Here is a 24,803-nt window from a genome sequence, read left to right as displayed (position 1 = left end):
AAAATGGCATATTGACAGGTGGTCGGACATTTATCCACCGATCAATACATTTCATTTGAATGTTTTGCAAAGAGCACGTGCGTCAGAAGGATACAAGCTCTCATACAAATCTAGAGTTCCCTCCGTTGTCCGTTCTGAAAGGTCCGATGACAACATAATCAATTCTCCTATTAAAAATAATATAAATGAAATTATTTAGTTCCAGACACCCAAAATACAAAACCCAAAACCAGTGAATTTGGCACGTTGGGGAAATCGTAAATAAAACCAGAATACAATGATTTGCAAATCCTTTTCAACTTATATCCAATTGAGTAGACTGCAAAGACAAGATATTTAATGTTCAAACTGAGAAAGTTAGTTTTTTTTCCAAATAATTATACACTTATAATTTAATGGCAGCAACACATGGTCACAGGAGCATTTTTACCACTGTGTTACATGGCCTTTCCTTTTAACAACACTCAGTAAACGTTTGGGAACTGAGAAGAACATTTTTTTAAACTTTCAGGTAGAATTCTTTCCCATTCTTGCTTGACGTACAGTTTGATCGATACGGGGTGTGACATTCATATGTTGTCAATATTCAGTGTTTTATCATTGATAGATAAAATAGTAAATCCCACATTCTTTATTTTTATGTACATTCTGGGTGTCTCATTCTGTTAAAAAAGTTTAAAATTTCATTCTGTTTTTTAAGGCGGTTGGTCATAACGTTTTTAGTATTCAATCAGACATTGTGAGGTTTTGTATTAGTGTTCCTAATAATAGATACACCAGCCCCAGATACATTTTTTTCTCTAAAATTCCCCCACATCATGCCTCGTCGGTGTGTTGTCGGAGGGGGTAACAACACGATCAGGGACGGATTCAAGTTGACTTACGTGGAGTGTGCATCGTTAAGCACGGCATGCTAATCAATGGTAAAATGCTATTTAGGCTAGCTGTATGTACATATTGCATCGTTATGCCTCATTTGTAGCTATATTTGCATCCAGCCTTTCCCTCCACCCACATTTAATGCCAAACAAACACACACCAATCGACGGATTCAAGTACACAAGTGGTCAAAAGATGCGAAAGTCCCTCGTTTGTTCTGCACATTTTACCGACGATAGCGATGCTACGACAGATGGCACAGAGATGTGTGGATATCCTGCGACACTCAAAGCAGATGCATTTCGAACGATAAAGTCAATGAAATCACAAAGGTGAGTTTTGTTGATGTTATTGACTTATGTGCTAATCAGACATATTTGGTCACGGCATGACTGTCAGCTAATTGATGCTAACATGCTATTTAGGATAGCTGTATGCACATTTGTAGCTATTTTTGCATCCAGCCTTCCCCTTCACCCACATTTAATGCCAAACAAACACTTACCAATCGACGGATTTAAGTTGCTCCAGTGGTCAAAAATTGCAATCGTTGGTTAGAAGGCGATCGCCGAATAGCTTCAATAGCTATTCGCTCAATAGCTTCAGTTTCTTCTTCAATTTCGTTTTCGCTATCTGCCTCCACACTCCAACCATCCGTTTCAATACATGCGTAATCTGTTGAATCGCTTAAGCCGCTGAAATCCGAGCCTGAATTTGAGCTAATGTCGCTATATCTTTCTGTTCTATCCGCCATGTTTGTTTGTATTGGCGTCACTATGTGACGTCACAGGAAAATGGACGGGTGGACTTACAGATAGCGAAAATCAGGCACTCTAAAGCCTTTATTCGGGATATTCCATGATGGGTAAAATTTTGAAAAAAACTTCGAAAAATAAAATAAGCCACTGGGAACTGATTTTTATTGGTTTTAACCCTTCTGAAATGTGATAATCTTTTAAAGGACAATAAATCTTGGCTTTCCCCAAGTGTTTACGATCCATTCTACCCACTGAGACTTCGACTCAGAGGAGACTCCTTAGGGTCTGGGCCAACCCTTGAGAGAAGACTACATTGTCCATGTGGTGCATTTCCAAACTGGTCTTCCACTTTCAGGCAACACCTGCCTTTTACCCAGAAAGCCAACTGGGATTTGTCACTCCCCAAGCGGGACAGAAGAATCGAGCTATCAGACAAGACATCTATCACGATCCTTCAGGGGAAGGATTATTAGATGACCTTCATCCACTTCTTGTCACTCCATTTGGACGCCCAGGGGCTCCATTATAAGGAGATTTAAGTAGCCAGAGTGCAGGTTTGATTGTGGACCTGATAAGCTGTGGAGAAAGAGAGCAATGCACGGATGAAAAGCCCGGCAGAAAATTAAGACGGAGTACAAAGTTTCCGGGAAACGAGAAGGGGAGACGGAGTATCGGAGGTGAGGATGGAAGGAGACAAATTGCTTTTCAAGGACTCTCTAACCCCTCGGTGAGGAAGGGCTCAAAAAGCATCGGCGCACCTGGTCTGACGAAGACAATATAAGGGTCATTTCCAGACAGAAAGAAAAGACATCCATCATGGCGGCAGCGCATGACTGAGTTTAAAGGCCTACTGAAAGCCACTACTACCGACCACGCAGTCTGATATTTCATCATTGATATATAAACTATTAACATTGCAACACATGCCAATACGGCCGGTTTAGTTTACTAAATTACAATTTTAAATTTCCCGCTGAGTTTCCTGTTGAAAACTTCGCGGAATGGTGACGCGTGTTTGTGACGTTATTGGTTGGAGCGGACATTTCAGCCCAGCACCACACACGGCTAAAAGTCGTCTCTTTTCATCGCATAATTACACAGTATTCTGGACATCTGTGTTGCTGAATCTTTTGCAATTTGTTCAATTAATAAAGGAGACTATAAAGAAGAATGCTGTTGGTGGAAAGCCTTAGTACCGAAACTTTGTTTGTTGTGAAGCTTTAACACAGAGCGGTCACCCGAACATGTTTCTCTACGTCAACCAGCAAGTTTTTGGTTGGGAAAATTGTGATATTAAGTCGGCTCTTACCGGATACTTGAGTGGATTACGCGACCTCATCCTGCAGCTCAAAAAGGCAGCTGTGATCTTGGCTCCTCGGCTTCTCTCAGAGACACTGGCGTTCACCGCAGCCATCCGACTTTCAGGTATGACTTTACAATCTCACTAAAATACTATTAACACAATAAGCAGATAAGGGATTTTCCAGAATTATCCTAGTAAATGTGTCTAATTACATCTGAAACTCTCCCACTGCCGCCTGTAGCCGTCGCCTTTTTTTTTTTTTTTTATCAGTGCTTTACTCTAACTTTCCTCATTCGCGAATCTTTCATCCGTTGCTAAAATTAATGGGGAAATTGTCGCTTTCTTGGTCCAAATCGCTCTAGCTGCTGGTGGCTATGATTGTAAACAATGTGAGGATGTGAGGAGCCCTCACACCCTTGACGTCACGCGCACATCGTCTGCTACTTCCGGTACAGGCAAGGCGTTTTTATTAGCGACCAAAAGTTGCAAACTTTATCGTCAATGTTCTCTCCTAAATCCTTTCAGCAAAAATATGGCAATATCGCGAAATGATCAAGTATGACACATAGAGTGGACCTGCTATCCCTGTTTAAATAAGAAAATCTCATTTCAGTAGGTCTTTAAGTATGTGGGAATGTCCAGGGTGTACCCCGCCTTCCACCCGATTGTAGCTGAGATAGGCGCCAGTGCCCCCCGCGACCCCAAAAGGGAATAAGCGGTAGAAAATGGATGGATGGATGGAATGCAAGAGCCCTGAAGCACTCGGACTTTCCTCCTCTGTCAATTGCTTGGAGAGGAAGAAACAGATTTACGAGGAGGGCGCCCTCATGCGCAGATGAGCGCGCAAATGTAAACGTTTGCACAAGCCGGATTATGTTGGCTAACACAAATACAGGCGAGAAAATCAAAAGCTAAGTGTGTTGTGAAGGATTTGGGACATATCTGTGTCTCCCTTCCTTGGTACTGTCTTTTTACTCCACTTAAAAAGCTTCACCTGCAGGTCGGATTGCCAACTTCAAAGGGCCTGCAGGATTTATTTTTATTTTTTTATGATTGATGTCAGGATTATAACATAAAATGTTAGGGACTTGCATGGCTGCAGTTGTAGTGACCCCAAGATGCAGGAACTAGGAGTACGGGGATCAGGTAAGTGTGACGCTTTGCTGGCATCGTGGTGTGGATTGCGTTCTCTCAACGATGCAATTTGGAATGGACACAGCCTGAAGGTAAGAAAAGATTTATGTGTAACTACAAAAACAGACTAGGAACAAAAAGACTTGCACAATGGCACTATTAACAAACCAACAGAACTAGCATGAGCTAGAAGAAACAAAAGACGCTAGCATGTGAGCTAGGGAAACGAATAAACAAAATAGCATGGAAGCTAATGGAGTACGAAGGGTATTTACCACAATGCGGGAATGCGACGTCACCTGTTGCGTGTAAAGCAAACTACACTGCGAGACCGAATGGCAAACAGAGGCAGGCTTAAAGGGGGAACATTATCACAATTTCAGAAGGGTTAAAACCAATAAAAAATCAGTTCCCGGTGGCTTATTTTATTTTTCAAAGTTTTTTTCCAAATTTTACCAATCACGCAATACCCCGAAAATCTGCTTCAAAGTGCCTGATTTTCACCATCGCTATATCCACCCGTCCATTTTCCTGTGACGTCACTGCGTGATGCCAATACAAACAAACATGGCGGATAGAACAGAAAGATATAGCGACATTAGCTCGGATTCAGGCTTGGATTTCAGCGGTTTAAGCGATTCAACAGATTACGCATGTATTGAAACGGATAGTTGGAGTGTGGAGGCAGGTAGCGAAAACGAAATTGAAGAAGAAACTGAAGCTATTGAGCCATATAACGACAGACAACGACAACGAGGACGAATTCGGCGATCGCCTTGTAACCAATGATTGCGTCTTTTGACCACTGGTGCAACTGGAATCCGTCGATTGGTAAGTGTTTGTTTGGCATTAAATGTGGGCGGAGGGAAAGGCTGGATACAAATATAGCTACAAATGAGGCATAATGATGCAATATGTACATACAGCTAGCCTAAATAGCATGTTAGCATCGATTCGCTTGTAGTCATGCCGTGCGCAAATATGTCTGATTAGCACATAAGTCAATAACATCAACAAAACTCACCTTTGTGATTTCGTTGACTTTATCGTTGGAAATGCATCTGCTTTGAGTGTCGCAGAATATCCACACATCTCTGTGCCATCTGTCGTAACATTGCTATCGTCGGTAAAATGTGCAGAACAAACGATAGCGATGCTACGACAGGACAGAAAAAACGAGGGACTTTCGCATCTTTGCAACTTGAATCTGTCGATTGGAATGTGTTTGTTTGGCATTAAATGTGGGAGGAGGGAAAGGCTGGATGCAAACATAGCTACAAATGAGGCATAATGATGCAATATGTACATAAAGCTAGCCTAAATAGCATGTTAGCATCGATTAGCACGCCATGACCATTGATATGTCTGATTAGCACACTCCACGTAAGTCAACTTGAATCCGTCCCTGATCGTGTTGTTACACCCTCCGACAACACACCGACGAGGCATAAAGTCTCCTAGGTACGGAAAACAGTCAAAAAAACGGAAAATAACAGCTGACTTGACTTGTTGTGTGTAAAATGGCGGATTGCTTCCTGTTGTGACGTCACTGGTGAAAGGTCATTGCTCCGACAGCGAACAATTGAAAGGCGTTTCAATCGCCAAATTCACCCTTTTAAGAGTTCGGAAATCGGTTAAAAAAACATGTAGTCTTTTTTCTGCAACATCAAGGTATATATTTGTAGTGAGTCTTATTCTGCGTGGTGTAATTTTTTAAGTAGGAAACACTCCATTATTCTGTCGTTTCATCATTTATTGGACACCTTTGTTGGAAACATGAAACACATACACAGGTCTCTACTTTTTTGGCGGAGTGATACCTCATCAGCAAAAGTCCGATAGAAGAGGAAGTAAACAACATTCATTCATATAAAAATAACAATTTAAATTACAATAACAAAAACGTTTTATCACAAAAAAAATAATAATAATACACAAATCCACATACCTTTGTTGGAAACATGAAACACATACACAGGTCTCTACTTTTCTGGCGGAGTGATACCTGCGTAAATACCATGTGTAATTATGACCAAACATTTCAAACATTCGACGCTCTAATCCTTACCTAACAAAATTTTGCATAAAATATATACTTAAAACAATACATCACTTATACCTACAACAATAATGTTTTAACTTTTAAATTATTATTAAAGTTTAGAAATAATATTTACACAAGAAACACAGAGCAATAAAGAACTATTACCTCATCAGCAAAAGTCCGATGGAAGAGGAAGTAAAAATCCGAACAAAACGCAGAGTTACTTCCTGCACCGGACATCCGTTTCTTCAAAATAAAACCATTTTGATTGATTGATTGATACTTTTATTAGTAGTTTGCACAGTACAGTACATATTCCGTACAATTGACCACTAAATGGTAATACCCCAATAAGTTTTTCAACTTGTTTAAGTCGGGGTCCACGTTAATCAATTCATGGTACAAATATATACTATCAACATAATACAGTCATCACACAGGTTAATCATCATAGTATATACATTGAATTATTTACATTATTTACAATCCGGGGGGTGGGATGAGGAGCTTTGGTTGATATCAGAACTTCAGTCATCAACAATTGCATCAACAGAGAAATGTGGACATTGAAACAGTGTAGGTCTTATTTAGTAGGATATGTACAGCCAGCAGAGAACATAGTGAGTTCAGATAGCATAAGAACAAGTATATACATTAGAAGTACATTTGAGTTGTTTATAATCCGGGGAGATGGGATGTGAATGGAGGAGGGTATTAGTAAAGTGTTGAAGTTGCCTGGAGGTGTTGTTTTAGAGCGGTTTTGAAGGAATATAGAGATGCACTTACTTTTATACCTGTTGGGAGTGCATTCCACATTGATGTGGCATAGAAAGAGAATGAGTTAAGACCTTTGTTAGATCGAAATCTGGGTTTAACGTGGTTTGTGGAGCTCCCCCTGGTCTTGTGGTTATGGCGGTCATTTACGTTAAGGAAGTAGTTTGACATGTACTTCGGTATCAGGGAGGTGTAGCGGATTTTATAGACTAGGCTCAGTGCAAGTTGTTTTACTCTGTCCTCCACCCTGAGCCAGCCCACTTTGGAGAAGTGGGTTGGATTGAGGTGTGAACCAATACTTCAAAATAAAACATAACACCCTGTCTCGTTCATAATATAGCGCGACAACATCACACTATTACATATTGACGCTTACATTGGTCTGGTGATAATGTTCCCCTTTAAATACAGGCAGAAATTAGGAGGCAAGTGAGCGACGAAAAGCAAGAAGCAGGTGACACTAAATGCGTAACTGGGCAACGGAACAAAACAGGAAGTGCCACCAGGAACTAAGGATGTCAAATAACAAACAGGCTGTGATAACAAAACAGAAAACCGAACCCAAACCAGAACATGACATGATCCAAAAATAGCAGATCATGACAGTAAGATGATTTAAATATGATTACCAGAGAGAATGCAGTCTTGCATGTAACAGTTCACAAACAAAGCAATCCTCGAGCACTGAGGAGCGCGCGAGACGGGCTTGAATAGAAACATGCTGATTGGCAGCCGATGTGGACCGGCTGCCAATCAACTGCAGGTGAGGGGGAAAAACAGCGGACAAGCAGGGAATGGAAATAAATTAAAAGCACTGATGGGAAATTAAACATAAAACAAGTAAGCACTAACAGACATGAAGTGACACATCTTCATGTAAAACACCAGAATTCCACCACTGTATATTGCTGGAAGGATTCTGGAGATGGAAAAGGAGGAGAAGAAGGGATGGACCAGAGGTGTTCAAAGTATGGCCCAGGGGCCATTTGTGGACCACGGCTATTTTTTTAAATTGAAAATACTATTAAAAAAAAAAAAAAACAGCATCAAAGTTTGAGTTTTTGTTTATTTGGAGCATGCATGCATACAACATGATGCATCACAATTTCCAAGTTCTCTATTCAACATGTTCGAAAAGGAGTAGGAAGAATCCTACTGTCACGTCTATGGGATCATGTTTTGTTTTGGTCATGTTTGTTTTTTGTTTTTTGAACAATCAATTCCTTTTTTTTGCACTTCCTGTTTTGTTTTGTTACCATAGCAACTCATTAGTTTTCACCTCGTCCTCAGGTCACGCCCCTGTCCTCATGTCTCACACCTGTTTGCACTTATCACCTGTATTATTTAAACCTGTACTTGCCAGGTGGTCAGCCTGGCGACTTTACCTCAACTTCCTTCATGCCCTACCATGCCTGTTTTATCATTCTGTCCATGCCACGTAAGTTTTTTTTATGTCACAGTTATTGAGTTTTGGTTTTGTTTTTTCCATAGTCATGCCATATTGCTAGTTTTTGTTTCATAGCCAAGTTTTGTACTTCCGCCCTGGTGCGCGCCTTTTGTTTGCTTCCTTTGTTTGTAGTTTGTTAGTAAAAGAAATAAATATGTACCTTCATTCACGCCTTGCTCGTGGCAACTTTCCTTTGCATCCATCCCATAGTCCAAGTCTTGACACTTACGCCTTTTCCTTTACATAGCAGTTGCTAAAACTTGTGTTCACTTACTGTTCTCGATTTATCCACAATATACTCCATAACTAGCAACATTAAAAATAAATAAATAATAATTAGTGCGGTAAGTCATATTTCATATGGCGAGATAAATAAGATTATCTAGAAAATTAATGGGTGGATGAAATAAATTTAGAATGTTTATAATGGCTCTTCTTCGTTGTACTTTGTAAACACTTTAAGTTTGAATAGTTTCTTGAAGTGGATTATATTAGTCCATTGTTATATTTCTTTGGTTAATCCATTCCTTAATTTATTCCACATACAGATATACCGAAGGTTGAAAGTAAAAATACAAAATAATAATAAACTTTGTAATCCTAGGGTAAACTGGGTATCACATGGCACACTGACAAAGCTTAACCTGTCATTCCTATAACAATCTACAAGGTTAATGTAGCTGGCTTCTCTTTCTTCCCTTCTATTTTTCTGCTTTCTTTTGTCTCTCTTGTTATCATTAGATATATGCATTATTGCATTTGAAAAACTGTATTGTTTATAATAAAGGTAAATTTTTGGTATTGTTCATTATCAATAGCACGATTTCTATTGGTATTTTTAATGCTCAAATTGTAGTGTAATAATGTTCATTCTCATTGCTGTATTATTATTTATTTTATTAACTGATTCTTTGCTATCACTTTTACTATCATATTTGTACATATTGTATTTACTGACATTGCTCTATTGTTGTTGTTTTTGTCTCTCTGTCTTATCTCCCTCTTGTCCCCACAATTTCCCCCACTGTCTTCCTTTTTCCCCTCTTTCTATCCCCTCCTGCTCTGGCCCGACTGCACCAAATAATAATATAAACACATTTAATAAAGTCAAATACAAAAAGGCAACAAGAGAAATATCCCACACTTCTCTTTTGTAAATTAAATTCGTACAGCCGAAGTGGCATACTTGCCAACCTTGAGACCTCCGATTTCGGGAGATGGGGGGTGGGGGCGTGGTTGGGGGCGTGGTTAAGAGGGGAGGAGTATATTTACAGCTAGAAAAGCGCCGATTGGATTTTAACCTATTTAAAAAATGACATCAAAAATATATATTTATTGTGAGAAATCTTTAAGATGATCAGTGTTTCCACAAAGATAAATATAATTAATTATTAATGACAACATAGAGTTAAAGGTAAATTGAGCAAATTAGTGTGTATTAAAATGGTAGCCCTTCGCATTAATCAGTACCCATGAAGTAGTTATTGGTTTCAAAAAGGTTGGTGACCCCTGCCATAGATGTTACTGTCACATATGCATGTACAGTAGATGGCAGTATTATCCTGTTTAAGAGTGTCACAACATTGCTGTTTACGGCAGACGAACTGCTTTACGGTAGACGAAAACGTGACTGCTGTTGTTGTGTGTTGTTACCGCGCTGGGAGGACATTCATGAAACTGCCTAACAATAAACCCACATAAGAAACCAAAAACTCGCCCTCGGTCATTCTACAGTTATAATGTTATTGGGCAGACTCTGTTTATATTGTGGGAAAGCGGACGTGAAAACAGGCTGTAGACACGTCACTCAGGTGTGCATGGAGCTGGAGGGGGCGTGGCGTCCAGCTCCGCCTGAGTTTCGGGAGATTTTCGGGAGAAAATTTGTCTTGGGATGTTTTCGGGAGAGGCGCTGAATTTCGGGAGTCTCCCGGAAAATACGGGAGTGTTGGCAAGTATGCGATGTGGGCGTCTACATCAACTATATGATTTGTGTGAGAAGGTGGACGGGACAAAAAAATAAAATAATAATTAAAAATAAAAATAAAATTAATTAAAAAAAATATAATAATAATGATAATTATAATAATAAACAATAAAAAATAAAATAATAATTAAAAAATAAAAATAAAATTAATTAAAACAATTATAATAATAATGATAATTATAATAATAAACATTTATTTATGACATATTTATAACACTTTATGATTGGGGGATTTTTTTTAACAGCCATTGTTAAAAAATATTAACGAATCAAAGGCAATGTTGTTATCCACCTATTTACGGTTCAAAATACTTTACATAAAATATATTTAATTTAGAAAATTTTTTTTTTCAGTTCTTGCAATGTAAAAAACAGGGTTTCCATTGGGGGTGAGGGGTAAGGCATAAAACATACAAAAATAAAAAGGCTCTGAATTTGTCTATAGATATTTAAGTGATATTTAAATAAAACACATTAATATATGACCTATTTTTAACACTGCGTGGCAACATTGACAAAAAATGAATAACGTGACGCTCATCGATTAATAATTACTACGTCGAGTTTCCTTATCGAGTCAAATTGCCGCCTGCTCTCTTCCGGGGGGAGAGATTTTAACGAGAATGTGTCATGTGGGAATTTGCACATTTGATCTAATTAAGAGGCTGCGGCGAGCGCTTTGGTCTCCAGTCAAATAGGCGTGAAAATGAAATCAACAATGCTAACAAACCCGTGTGACGAATCAATAGCAAAACAATGTGGACAATGTAGCGCTTTAATCCCGGCCTGACAGAGCAGCAGAGCGGTATGCAGAAGTGACAAATGGGAATAAAAATACTTGCATGTGTGTGGATATATACATATATATATATATATATATACATACATACATATCTTCCTTTTTGACATTATGTTTTTACTATTTATACCACAAAATTTACCCAGCCTTTGCCCCGAAAGCAGCTTGGATAGGCTCCAGCACCCCCCCACCACCCCAAAAGGGAAAAGCGGTAGAAAATGGATGGATGGATGGATGGATGGATATTACTAAATTATTGTGTATGCTCCTCAGGGGATCTGCTCCAATTGTGTTGTTCTTGGACCCTGTTCACTGTAATAATGACGATCCATCCATCATCCATCATCTTCCGCTTATCCGAGGTCGGGTCGCGGGGGCAACAGCCTAAGCAGGGAAACCCAGACTTCCCTCTCCCCAGCCACTTCGTCTAGCTCTTCCCGGGGTATCCCGAGGCGTTCCCAGACCAGCCGGGAGACATAGTCTTCCCAACGTGTCCTGGGTCTTCCCCGTGGCCTCCTACCGGTTGGACGTGCCCTAAACACCTCCCTAGGGAGGCGTTCGGGTGGCATCCTGACCAGATGCCCGAACCACCTCATCTGGCTCCTCTCGATGTGGAGGAGCAGCGGCTTTACTTTGAGTTCCTACCGGATGGCAGAGCTTCTCACCCTATCTCTAAGGGAGAGCCCCGCCACACGGCGGAGGAAACTCATTTCGGCCGCTTGTACCCGTGATCTTATCCTTTTGGTCATGACCCAAAGCTCATGACCATAGGTGAGGATGGGAACGTAGATCGACCGGTAAATTGAGAGCTTTGCCTTCCGGCTCAGCTCCTTCTTCACCACAACGGATAGGTACAACGTCCGCATTACTGAAGACTAATGACGAATAAAACTTTATTCTATCCTATTCTAAATGTTTTATGACTCTAACTTGCTTCATTAAAAGACAAGTGAAGCACAAATAGAGGAGTATTTTCTACCTGACACGCTGAGTTATGACCTGCAAGAGCGGTAATAAATTGTATAATCGTGTCAATCAAGAGCAAAATAATGTTTACAAAGTATTACATTACATTATGTGTTTATTTGTGAAAATAGGATGGCTTTAATGGGAAAATCGACCGTTGTAAACGACTTTCACTGTCGTCGCTCGGGTTCCACTCACCACCCAGGAAGGACATCTCTTTAGCAGGATTGACATCTTTATTTTGCAATAAAGCTATAGTGTAGGTCGGGTCGCTTTTCAGCTCCTTCTTCCACTGCTCATTCACGGTCTGCTTTTCAGCCGCCGTCGTCGTCGTCCTTGTCTGCTCTTGGGCACTCTTGCTTCTCAGTCGCTGCTGCCGGCTCTCCTACTCCTTCCGCCCCGATCTCTCCTCCTTCTCCCCTTTTATACACTGTGAGGAGATAAGTTGATTGTTCCCCGGTGTGCGAGCCATGCACCTGATCTCGCTCGTAGCGTCGCTCCCGGCAGGGAACAAAAGACAGTAAGCTACAAACAGATACCGAAAGATAGCTTACCGCTACGCTGCAATGACATGTAACGATACGCCCGGAGCGACAATACACAAACGACATCAACAAGAAAATAATCCAGCACTGACTGGAAGACAAAGAGGTACAAATAGGAGCGAACTGATTAACAGCAGGTGTGGCCAGGTGCTAATCAGCCGCAGCTGAGGGGAAACAAAGCACTCAGGGAGACAATAAAGAAGCTGAACCAAAATAAGAGCACTGACAGGAACTAAGGACAGGAAATACTAAACACGCAGAGGAGAAACTAAAACACAAACAAACTGTACGGCCGCCTTTATTTCAAAAGCCCGATCGCTTTCCATTTTGTCTAAAAGTTCAGTTTGCGTATGATTTTGAGTCACGTCTTCATTCATTCGGCAGAACACTGAATTCATATATATTTTTGTTTATCCATCCATCCATTTCCTACCGCTTATTTCCTGTAGGGTGGCGGGGGGCGCTGGTGCCTATCTCAGCTACAATCGGGCGGAAGGCGGGGTACACCCTGGACAAGTCGCCACCTCTTCGCAGGGCCAACACAGATAGACGGACAACATTCACATTCACACACTAGGGGCCAATTTAGTGTTGCCAATCAACTTATCCCCCTAGGCGGTCACACACTAAGGACCTTTTGTTTATGTCAAATTATTTTTATTTAAACAAAAGCTGCTGGCTTCTTCTGTGGAAAAATATTTGATGCTAGAAACTAGCGCCTGCTAGCTCATATACACACACACCAATTCCTGACTCAGAGTGCGTGGCTTGTTGACCAGCAAATACTCGCTTACACACTAAATGAGAAAACGAATACTCGCCCCTGCCTCGTCTTGTTTCTATGATTTATTCATTCAGTGTAGTCAGGACATGTCGTGCCGCATTATAATTGGTGAGTGTGCATAGACCGAAACAACGATAGAGACAGCCTCATATTAGCTGGCAAACTATTACATTTACAGCGAGACCGATAAAACTTTTGGGTAAAGTATAACACGTGCGGCAGGGGTGCCCATTACGTCGATCGCGAGCTACCAGTCGACCGCGGGGGGTGTGTCAGTCGATCTCCAGCCAGGCTTTTAAAAAAAATAGACCTAAAAATGAGTAATCATCAATCTTCACCAAGATGTCACTTAAATGACATCCACGGTACCGGAGGGTCTTGTGAGATGACGCTGGCTGCTGCAAGATCATTATTATTAAAATATGACCCAGAGGAAGGCGAGAAACACTTATTATTTCAACAAACTCTCGCGCCGTACCTTCCGTCAAAACTCTAAAGGCCGACTGCACATGTCCTATCTTCACAATAAAAGCCCTGCTTCATGCTGCCTGCGCTAACTAAATACAGAGTCTCGGAAAACTGGCGTGCACAAGCGATCCCTCAGAAAGCTGGCGTGCACATCACTTGTGCACGCCAGCTTTCCGAGACTCTTATTTTGTTAGCGCAGGCAGCATGAAGCAGGGCTTTTATTGTGAAGATAGGAAATGCGCAGTCGGCCTTCAGAGTTTTGACGGAAGGGACGGCGCAAAAGTCAGTTGAAATAAAAAGTGTTTCTCGCCTTCCTCTCTGTCATTTTTTCATAATAATGAACTGGCAGCAGCCAGCGTCATCTCACAAGACCCTCGGGTGCCGTGAATGTCAATCAAGCAAGCTACGGAATTTGCCGCCAATGTTTTTCTTGTAAAGTGTATGGAAGCTGGATGAATTAGATGCCAAAAACCAACCACTTTCATGTGGTATTGTACAGAAAGGACAACTTTTTTTCTCCTCCATTTGAAAATGTGGGCGTTATCATCATTACTGTCTGATTCCAATCAATGCAAGTCATCAGAATCAGGTAATACACCAACTTATATTCTTGTCTTCGTGAAAGAAAGACATCTATATGTGTTACACATGCTTGTATTATCATTAAACACATTTAACTTGTTTACAAAAATGTCTCTTTCATAAATAAATAAATATAAATGATATATATAAATGAGGTAGATCCCCTCGAGTTGGTCAATTGAAAAGTAGCTCGCCTGCAGAAAAAGTGTGGCCACCCCTGACGTGCGTTGTATTTACAAACCCCAAAACCAGTGAAGTTGGCACCGTCACGCCTGTAAGTTTGTTTTGGGTTTTGGTCAGGTTATGTTTAGTTTTTTGGACATTTAAGTTCTGTCTTGGCACTTCCTGTTTTGTTTGTTTCCATGCCAACTCATTAGTTTTCACCTGTCACCTCCTTGTTCTCAGCCTCACACCTGTTTTCACTAATAATCATAGCTATTTAAGTCACTCTTTTTCTTGTCTTCGTCCTGGGATCTTCACACTCGCACACACGCTACCCATGCTGCACCTACCTCATGCCCTCGTCCATAGTTCCATGGCGTGTAAGTTTTTGTATTTATGCCATTGTGCAAGTTTTGTTTATAGTTTATTATTATTCATGCCAATCGAGCAAGTGTTTTTGTTTCATGTTTGTAGTTTGCAGCATTTATGCTAGTCTTTTGTTTGTTCATAGCCAAGTGTCTGTACCTCCTTGTGAGCGCCCTTAGTTTGTTTATTTTTTATTATAGTTTTAAATAAACAACCATGTACTCACGCCCACGCCTCGCTCGTGCTGATTCTCATCTGCGTCGAGGAAACAATCCACGTCCAAGCCATGTTGTGACAGGCACGTCCTGTAAATCGTAAATAAGAACAGAATACAATGATTTGCAAATCCTTTTCAACCTATATTCAAATGAATGGACTGCAAAGACAAGATACTCAACGTTCGAACTGGAAAACTATTTCATTTTTTGCAAATATTGGCTTATTTGGAATTTGATGCCTGCAACAGGTTTAAAAGAAGCTGGCACGAATGGCAAAAATGACTGAGAAAGTTGATGAATGCTCATTAAGACGCTTATTTTTGTCAGGCTTGCCACTGACGTTTGTGTGTGTTTTAGTTTTTCCTCTGTGTACGTTTAGTATTTCCTGTTTTTAGTTCCTGTCAGCGCTCTTATTTTGTCTGTTTCCTGTTTTTGTCCCCTGTGCGCTGTTTTCCCTCAGCTGCGCCTGATTGGCACCTGGCCACACCTGGAGTCAATCAGCCCACTTCTAATTGAGCCAGTTTTTGTCCTCCAGTCAGTTGCTGGATTATTGATTCGTCGATGTCACTTCTTGTCGCTCTTGTCATGTATTATTGCTCCTGTCGTGTCGTACCTTGTCGTGTCTTTGCAGTGTAGCGGTAAGCTATATTCGTTTGATATTTGTAGCTTACTGTTTTTTGTTCCCTGCTTCCAGTTTGTTCTTTCATTTTACAAGTACGACTTCTGTTTTCCTGTTCGCTACCCGCTAGCTTCCACGCTAGGCCCCTTTTTGTTTTTGCTAGCTTCCATGCTAAGTCTCCTTTTTGTTTTCTAGCTCCCATGCTAGCTCTCTTAGTTTGTTATCCACCTCATGCACGCTTTTTTTTTTACTACCCTTTTGTTTGTTCTTGTTCTATTATTTTTATCAAATCATGTTTTCTCACTCCATGTCTGCCTCCATCTCAGCATCTTGGGGTTCGTCACCAACTAACTTTGACAATTTTGGAACAGCCCACAGGTGAACAGGCTAATTGGGAACAGGTGGGTGCCATGATTGGGAATAAAAGCAGCTTACATGAAGTGCTCAGTCATTCACAAACAAGGAGGGGGCGAGGGTCACCACTTTGTGAACTAATGCGTAAGAAAATTGTGAAACAGTTTAGGAACAACAATTCTCAACGAGCTGTTGCAAGGAATTTAGGGATTTCGCCATCTACGGCCTGTAATATCATCAAAAGGTTCAGAGAATCTAGAAAAATCACTGCACCTAAGCGATGATATTAGAATCAGAATCAGAATCAGAAAAGTTTGTATAGCCATTGCTTGAAATGGGGTTCACAAACTAGGAATTTTACCTGGCGCAATCGTGCAACACAAAAGACATATAACACAGAATAGAATAACATGAGCTGTAATGTTATTTTATGTATGTATATTGATATTACGGACTTTCGATGCCTCAGGCGCCACTGCATCAAAAACCGACATCAGTGTGTAAAGGATATCACCACATGGGCTCAGGAACACTTCAGAGAACCGCTGTCAGTACCTAAAGTTCGCCGCTACATCTGTAAGTGCCTGTTAAAACTTTGCTATGGAAAGCGAAAGCCATTTATCAACAACACCCAGAAACGCTGCCGGCCTCGCTGGGCTCCAGCTCATCTAGGATGAACTGATGCAAAGTGGAAAAATGTTCTGTGGTCTGACGAGTCCAAATTTCCATTAGTTTTTGAATACTGTGGACTTTGTGTCCTCTGGATTGGAAAAGAACCATCCGGATTGTTATAGGCGCAAAGTTGAAAAGCCAGTATCTGTGATGGTATGGGGGTGTATTAGTGCCCAAGGCATGGGTAACTTACACATCTGTGAAGGCACCTTTAACGCTGAAAGGTCCATACAGGTTTTGGAGCAACATACGTTGCCATCCAAGCAACGTTATCATGGACGCCCCTGCTTATTTCAGCCAGGCAATGCCAAGCCATGTGTTACAACAGCGTGGCCTCATACTAAAAGAGTGCGGGTGTCTGTCGTCCAGACCTGTCTCCCATTGAAAATGTGTGGCGCAATATGAAGCGTAAAATACGACAACAGAGACCCTTGTCGAACAATTTAAGTTGTACATCAAGCAAGAATGGGAAATAATTGGTCTGCTCATGTCCCAAATTGGTCTCCTCATGTCCTGAGTGTTGTTAAAAGGAAAGGCCATGTAACACAGTGGTAAAAATGCCCCTATGCCATTTTTTTTGCAACTTGTAGCTGCCAATAAATTCTAAGTTAATGATTATTTGCACACAAAAAGAAATAGTTTCTCAGTTTGAACATTAAATATCTTGTCTTTGCAGTCTTTTCCATTGAATATAAGTTGAAAAGGTTTTGCTTTTATTTACGATTTTGCACAACGTGCTACCTTCACTGGTTTTGGGTTTTCTAATTTCACTATGGGAAAAAAAAAGGCTCAAATAGGTCATTAATTTGACATGTAATGAGCGCACATAAACAACTGCAAGGGATTCTCCTTAACGTGCCACTATTATGCGTCCGTTGCGAGAGGGGCTGTCATGTGAGGAGACACACACCATTAAGAGCCAAACAGCTGTGTCTGATCAGACTTTTACACAGCCCGCTGCTTTGTCATGTCAGGGAAGGTTGCGGCTTGTCCTTGTCCACTGGAGCGAGCATTTTGCACGGTGGAAAGGCGGCCCAGGGCAGGTTGTGGGCTGCACTCATCCGTGTAAGTGGAACATAATCAAACGCAAAGGCAGCGCCGCGCGTTTTCAAGCCTGGTGAGCCAGCACTTTGCGGGTCCGTGGTTCGCGTCGGTGCCACCACGCCAAGGCGCTGTAGCGACATAGAGAACTGGTACGTCATGGCGTCAGGAAGGTGGACGGGGAGCATTTACCACTGGCTTACCAACATGGTTTGTCAGTTTGCAGTCTTTGCAGAGTTCAAGGTGCTTTTATTAGTGTCCATTCTTTAACATGCACAAGACATACAAACCCAGTTTCCGTATGAGTTGGGAAATTGTGTTAGAGGTAAATATAAACGGAATACAATGATTTGCAAATCCTTTTCAACCCATATTCAATTGAATACACTACAAAGACAAGATATTTGATGTTAAAACTCATAAACTTCATATATTTTTTTGCAAATAATAATTAACTTAGAATTTCATGGCTGCGACACGTGCCAAAGTAGTTGGGAAAGGGCATGTTCACCACTGTGTTACATCACCTTTTCTTTTAACAACACTCAAAAAAAGTTTAGGAACTCAGGAAACTAATTGTTGAAGCTTTGGAAAGTGGAATTCTTTCCCATTCTTGTTTTATGTAGAACTTCAGTTGTTCAACAGCCTGGGGTGTCCGCTGTCGTATTTTAGGCTTAACAATGCGCCACACATTTTTCGATGGGAGACAGGTCTAGACTGCAGGCGGGCCAAGAAAGTACCCGCACTCTTTTATTACGAAACCACGCTGTTGTAACATTGTCTTGCTGAAATAAGCAGGGGCGTCCATGATAACGTTGCTTGGATGACAACATATGTTGCTCCAAAACCTGTATGGACCTTTCAGCATTAATGGTGCCTTCACAGATGTGTAAGTTACCCATGCCTTTGGGCACTAATACACCCCCATACCATCACAGATGCTGGCTTTTGAACTTTGCGCCTATAACAATCTGGATGGTTATTTTCCTTTTTGTTCCGGAGGACACCACGTCTACATTTTCCAAATATAATTTGAAATGTGGACTCGTCAGACCACAGAACACTTTTCCACTCTGCATCAGTCCATCTTAGATGAGCTCGGGCCCAGAGAAGCCGGCGGCGTTCCCGGGTGTTATTGATAAATGGGTTTTGCTTTGCATAGTAGAGTTTTAACTTGCACTTACAGATGTAGCGGCCAACTGTAGTTACTGACAGTGGTTTTATGAAGTGTCCCTTAGAATCAGAATGAGACATACTTTATTAACTCCCCGAGGGGAAATTAAAATTTTCAGCTTTCCTGAGCCCATGAAGTGATATCCTTTACACACTGATGTGGGTTTTTGATGCAGGGCTCAAAGGTCCAAATATCATCGCTTACGTGCAGTGATTTCTCCAGATTTTTTTAACCTTTTGATGATTTTACAAAAAGTAGATGGTGAAATCCCTAAATTCCTTGCAATAGGTCGTTGAGAAATGTTGTTCTAAAACTGTTCGACAATTTGCTTACAAATTGGTGACCCTCGCCCCATCCTTGTTTGTGAATTACTTAGCATTTCATGGAAGCTGCTTTTATACCCAATCATGGCACCCACCTGTTCCCAATTAGCCTGCACACCTGTGGGATGTTCCAAATAAGTGTTTGATGAGCATTCCTCAACTTTATCAGTATTTATTGCCACCTTTCCCAACTTCTTTGTCACGTGTTGCTGGCATCAAATTCTAAAGTTAATGATTATTTGCAAAACAAAAAATGTTTATCAGTTTGAACATGAAATATGTTGTCTTTGTAGCATATTCAACTGAATATGGGTTGAAAATGATTTGCAAATCATTGTATTCCGTTTATATTTACATCTAAAACGATTTCCCAACTCATGGAAACATGGTTTGTATAAGAACTGAAATTACTTTTTCGGCACATGATCTGAAAAATAAATCATTGTGTGAAAATAGCCCCAGGTTTTGTCCGTGGCCCCATTTTGGTTTTTGATATCACCGTGTTTTTGGACCATAGGGCGCATTGTGTCAGGCTCGTTACTGACAGTTTGGTTATGTGTGGGTTTTCCTCTGGGTTTGTGTTCATTTCCTGTCAGTGCTCTTATTTTGATTCCATTTCCTGCATGTCTCCCTGAGCGCTAGGTTGCTTCACCTGTCCCTGATTGGCACACCTGGTGGCAGTTGCCAATCAGGCTACTTAAGCCTAATCAAGGCTTAAAAAACCCTTCTTTTAAAAAAAAAAAAAAAAAAGCCTTTTTATAGATACATGCATACTAGCTGTAGCTATTAGGCTGTTGTAGTTTTTATTTGTGTTATCTTTTTATTATTATTAATAATATTCCTATTATTTTTATTTTATTTTATTTTATAGATACACTGAGGTTGTTTGCTCAATGTAAAGTGCTTTTTACAAATACAATCCATTATTATTATTATTATTTGTATTATTACTATTTATGCCTGCCTCGCCCTCCAGTCAGGAATTGATGATTGTATCAATCAATCAATCAATGTTTACTTATATAGCCCTAAATCACTAGTGTCTCAAAGGGCTGCACAAACCACCACGACATCCTCGGTAGGCCCACATAAGGGCAAGGAAAACTCACACCCAGTGGGACGTCGGTGACAATGATGACTATGAGAACCTTGGAGAGGAGGAAAGCAATGGATGTCGAGCGGTTCTAACATGATACTGTGAAAGTTCAATCCACAATGGATCCAACACAGTCGCGAGAGTCCAGTCCAAAGCGGATCCAACACAGCAGCGAGAGTCCCGTTCACAGCGGAGCCAGCAGGAAACCATCCCAAGCGGAGGCTGATCAGCAGCGCAGAGATGTCCCCAGCCGATACACAGGCGAGCAGTACATGGCCACCGGATCGGACCGGACTCCCTCCACAAAGGAGAGTGGGACATAGAAGAAAAAGAAAAGAAACGGCAGATCAACTGGTCTAAAAAGGGAGTCTATTTAAAAGCTAGAGTATACAAATGAGTTTTAAGGTGAGACTTAAATGCTTCTACTGAGGTAGCATCTCAAACTGTTACCGGGAGGGCATTCCAGAGTACTGGAGCCCGAACGGAAAACGCTTTATAGCCCGCAGACTTTTTTTGGGCTTTGGGAATCACTAACAAGCCGGAGTCCTTTGAACGCAGATTTCTTGCCGGCACATATGGTACAATACAATCGGCAAGATAGGATGGAGCTAGACCGTGTAGTATTTTATACGTAAGTAGTAAAACCTTAAAGTCACATCTTAAGTGCACAGGAAGCCAGTGCAGGTGAGCCAGTACAGGCGTAATGTGATCAAACTTTCTTGTTCTTGTCAAAAGTCTAGCAGCCGCATTTTGTACCAACTGTAATCTTTTAATGCTAGACATGGGGAGACCCGAAAATAATACGTTACAGTAGTCGAGGCGAGACGTAACAAACGCATGGATAATGATCTCAGCGTCTTTAGTGGACAGAATGGAGCGAATTTTAGCGATATTACGGAGATGAAAGAAGGCCGTTTTAGTAACGCTTTTAATGTGTGTATCCTGTCTCCTGCCTGTTATCCTGGTTCCTGTTTTCCCTGCATGTTAAAGTTAAAGTACCAAAGATTGTCACACACACACTAGGTGTGGCGAAATTATTTTCTGCATTTGACCCATCACCCTTGATCACCCCCTGGGAGGAGAGGGGAGCAGTGGGCAGCAGTGATGGCCCCGCCCGGGAATCAATGCGGCAGGGCGGCCCTGGTTGTCCACATCGACCTCTACCAACCTGGGCCAATACAATTCTGCAATTACCTATAGAAAGATTGCATCCGCTTGTTGTTAACATGTCAACACCTGCAACCATGCCAAATGTTTGAGAAAGGCTTCATTTCAAATGTACAAACAATTAAAAGTGTTAAGTGTCTGGCAGCAGGGGTATCTTGTATGAATGCCGAACAGACCGTGTGGGCGATGAAAACATGTTTATTTTTTGTCGAATAAATGAGATCCAAAATCAAAGTCTGTTCTCAGTTAGAGCGTGTGGTGTTGCTGTCTGTCTTCCAGGTTCCAAAATTGGAAAGCCGTGACACTGCCCAACAGTTTATCAATAAATGTACTATATTTGAGTCTTTTTTTTCATACATTGTGGGTCAGTGTATTTTTTTGGGTTGTTTAATTTTCTTAACATTTTGTGGGTTCTTCCGAGGATGTCGTAGTCGTAATCAATCAATCAATCAATGTTTATTTATATAGCCCCAAATCACAAATGTCTCAAAGGACTGCACAAATCATTACGACTACAACATCCTCGGAAGAACCCACAAAAGGGCAAGGAAAACTCACACCCAGTGGGCAGGGAGAATTCACATTCAGTGGGACGCCAGCGACAATGCTGACTATGAGAAACCTTGGAGAGGACCTCAGATGTGGGCAACCCCCCCCCTCTAGGGGACCGAAAGCAATGGATGTCGAGCGGGTCTAACATGATACTGTGAAAGTTCAATCCATAGTGGCTCCAAGACAGCAGTGAGAGTCCCGTCCACAGGAAACCATCTCAAGCGGATCAGCAGCGGAGAGATGTCCCCAACCGATACAGGCGAGCGGTCCATCCTGGGTCCCGACGAGCGGTCCATCCTGGGTCTCGACTCTGGACAGTCAGTACTTCATCCATGGTCATCGGACCGGACCCCCTCCACAAGGGAGGGGGGGACATAGGAGAAAGAAAAGAAGCGGCAGATCAACTGGTCTAAAAAGGAGGTCTATTTAAAGGCTAGAGTATACAGATGAGTTTTAAGATGAGACTTAAATGCTTCTACTGAGGTAGCATCTCGAACTGTTACCGGGAGGGCATTCCAGAGTACTGGAGCCCGAACGGAAAACGCTCTATAGCCCGCAGACTTTTTTTGAGCTCTAGGAATCACTAATAAACCGGAGTCTTTTGAACGCAGATTTCTTGCCGGGACATATGGTACAATACAATCGGCAAGATAGGCTGGAGCTAGACCGTGTAGTATTTTATACGTAAGTAGTAAAACCTTAAAGTCACATCTTAAGTGCACAGGAAGCCAGTGCACTTAGTGTAATGGTTTGTACAGTCCTTTGAGACATTTGTGATTTAGGGCTATATAAATAAACATTGATTGATCGATTAACAAATACGAATTGAAAAACAAAAACATTTATTGTAGCAAAGAAACAGTGTGGTGTTGTATCCTGCGTTTTTATATAACAATTGACTTACCTGTGGTCATCTGGTGGTTCTGACGCTGGATACAAATGAAATGAAATGAATTATATTTATATAGCGCTTTTTCCTCAAGTGACTCAAAGTGCTTTACATAGTGAAACCCAATATCTAAGTTACAATTAAACCATTGTTGGTGGCATTGGGAGCAGGTGGGTAAAGTGCCTTGCCCAGGGACACAACGGCATTGACTAGTATGGCGGAAGCGGGGATCGAACCTGCAACCCTCAAGTTGCTAGCACGGCTGCTCTACCAACCGATATATACCGCCTGCAACACCACACTGTTTTTTTTCATGGTCTTGTCTTTAAAAATCCACTTCTGGTCCTGGTGCTATGAATTGATTTACGTGGACCCCGACTTAAACAAGTTGAAAAACATATTCAGGTGTTACCATTTAGTGGTCAATTGTACGGAATATGTACTGTACTGTGCAATCTACTAATAAAAGTTTCAAGAAATCATCAAAAAAGTGTCGATATCTGGAAAAAGAACATGTTTTTGGTCTGTTTTTGTGTTTCATTTTAGTTATGTCATGACGGGGGGTCTGTTCTCCTTGGATGCAAACTGACTTTTCCGGACAAGGGTAGCCGGTAGGAACATATTGAATTATTCACTGACACTCAACGAAGTACAAAAAAACTGAGAACAACCCGAAAGCAAGCATGCCTATGGCATGAGGAAGCTAGGGCAACCCATTTTGAACATGAAACTATAGACATGAAAACAACTAACCAAACTATGGCATAGAACCAGTGATGTGCTGTCAGGGGAGGCAAGTGAGGCAGTGCCTCACCTGACACCAATCGATCAATGATTATTTATATAGCCCTAAATCACTAGTGTCTCAAAGGGCTGCACAAACTACTACGACATTCTCTGTAGAGCCCACATAAGGGCAAGGAAAACTCACACCCAGTGGGACGTCGGTGACAATGATGACTATGAGAAACCTTGGAGAGGACCGCATATGTTGCAACCCCTCCCCCCCGTTCAAGTTCAATCTATAGTAGATCCAACACAACCGTGAGAGTCCAGTCCGAAGTGGATCCAACACAGCAGAGAGAGTCCTGTCCACAGCGGAGCCAGCAGGAAACCATCCCAAGCGGAGGCGGATCAGCAGCGTATAGATGTCCCCAGCCGATACACAGGCGAGCGGTCCATCCTGAGTCCCGACTCTGGACGAGTGGTACATCCTGGGTCCCGACTAAGGATAGCCAGCACCTCATCCATGGCCACCGGACCGGACCCCCTCCAGTGGGACAGAGGAGAAAAACAAAAGAAAGGGCAGATCAACTGGTCTAAAAAAGGGAGTCTATTTAAAGGCTAGAGTATACAAATGAGTTTTAAGGTGAGACTTAAATGCTTCTACTGAGGTGGCATCTCGAACTGTTACCGGGAGGGCACTCCAGAGTACTGGAGCCCGAACGGAAAACGCTCTATAGCCCGCAGACTTTTTTTGGGCTCTGGGAATCACTAATAAGCAGGTGGCTTAACCATGAGATGTTCCAAAATGAAGTAATACAATAAAATATGTTTTAATATTTCTTTTTTGGTTTATGCTTTCTATGTGATTTTGGTGAGGTTCTTGTGTATTTTGATCATTTTCATGGTCAAAATTGCGGAAATTCCATGTTTCCTGACCAAAATAATGCAGCAGACAAGAAGTGAGGCAGACATAGGCG

General features: G+C 41.5%; 1 long non-coding RNA gene across 1 annotated transcript in view; it reads right to left on the bottom strand.

Annotated features, from left to right (window-relative positions):
* The window catches only part of LOC133535671 (uncharacterized), a 29,794-nt gene extending 23,716 nt beyond the window's left edge, over positions 1-6,078 (bottom strand). Inside the window, exon 1 of the long non-coding RNA XR_009802285.1 lies at positions 6,023-6,078. This is a non-coding gene — a long non-coding RNA (uncharacterized LOC133535671). The remainder of the gene's footprint in view (positions 1-6,022) is intronic.
* Between the last annotated feature and the right edge of the window lie 18,725 nt (positions 6,079-24,803).

This window comes from Nerophis ophidion, linkage group LG16, assembly GCF_033978795.1.
Source record: "Nerophis ophidion isolate RoL-2023_Sa linkage group LG16, RoL_Noph_v1.0, whole genome shotgun sequence".
Classification (NCBI taxonomy): domain Eukaryota; kingdom Metazoa; phylum Chordata; class Actinopteri; order Syngnathiformes; family Syngnathidae; genus Nerophis; species Nerophis ophidion.
This window is presented reverse-complemented; position numbering and strand designations above follow the sequence as displayed.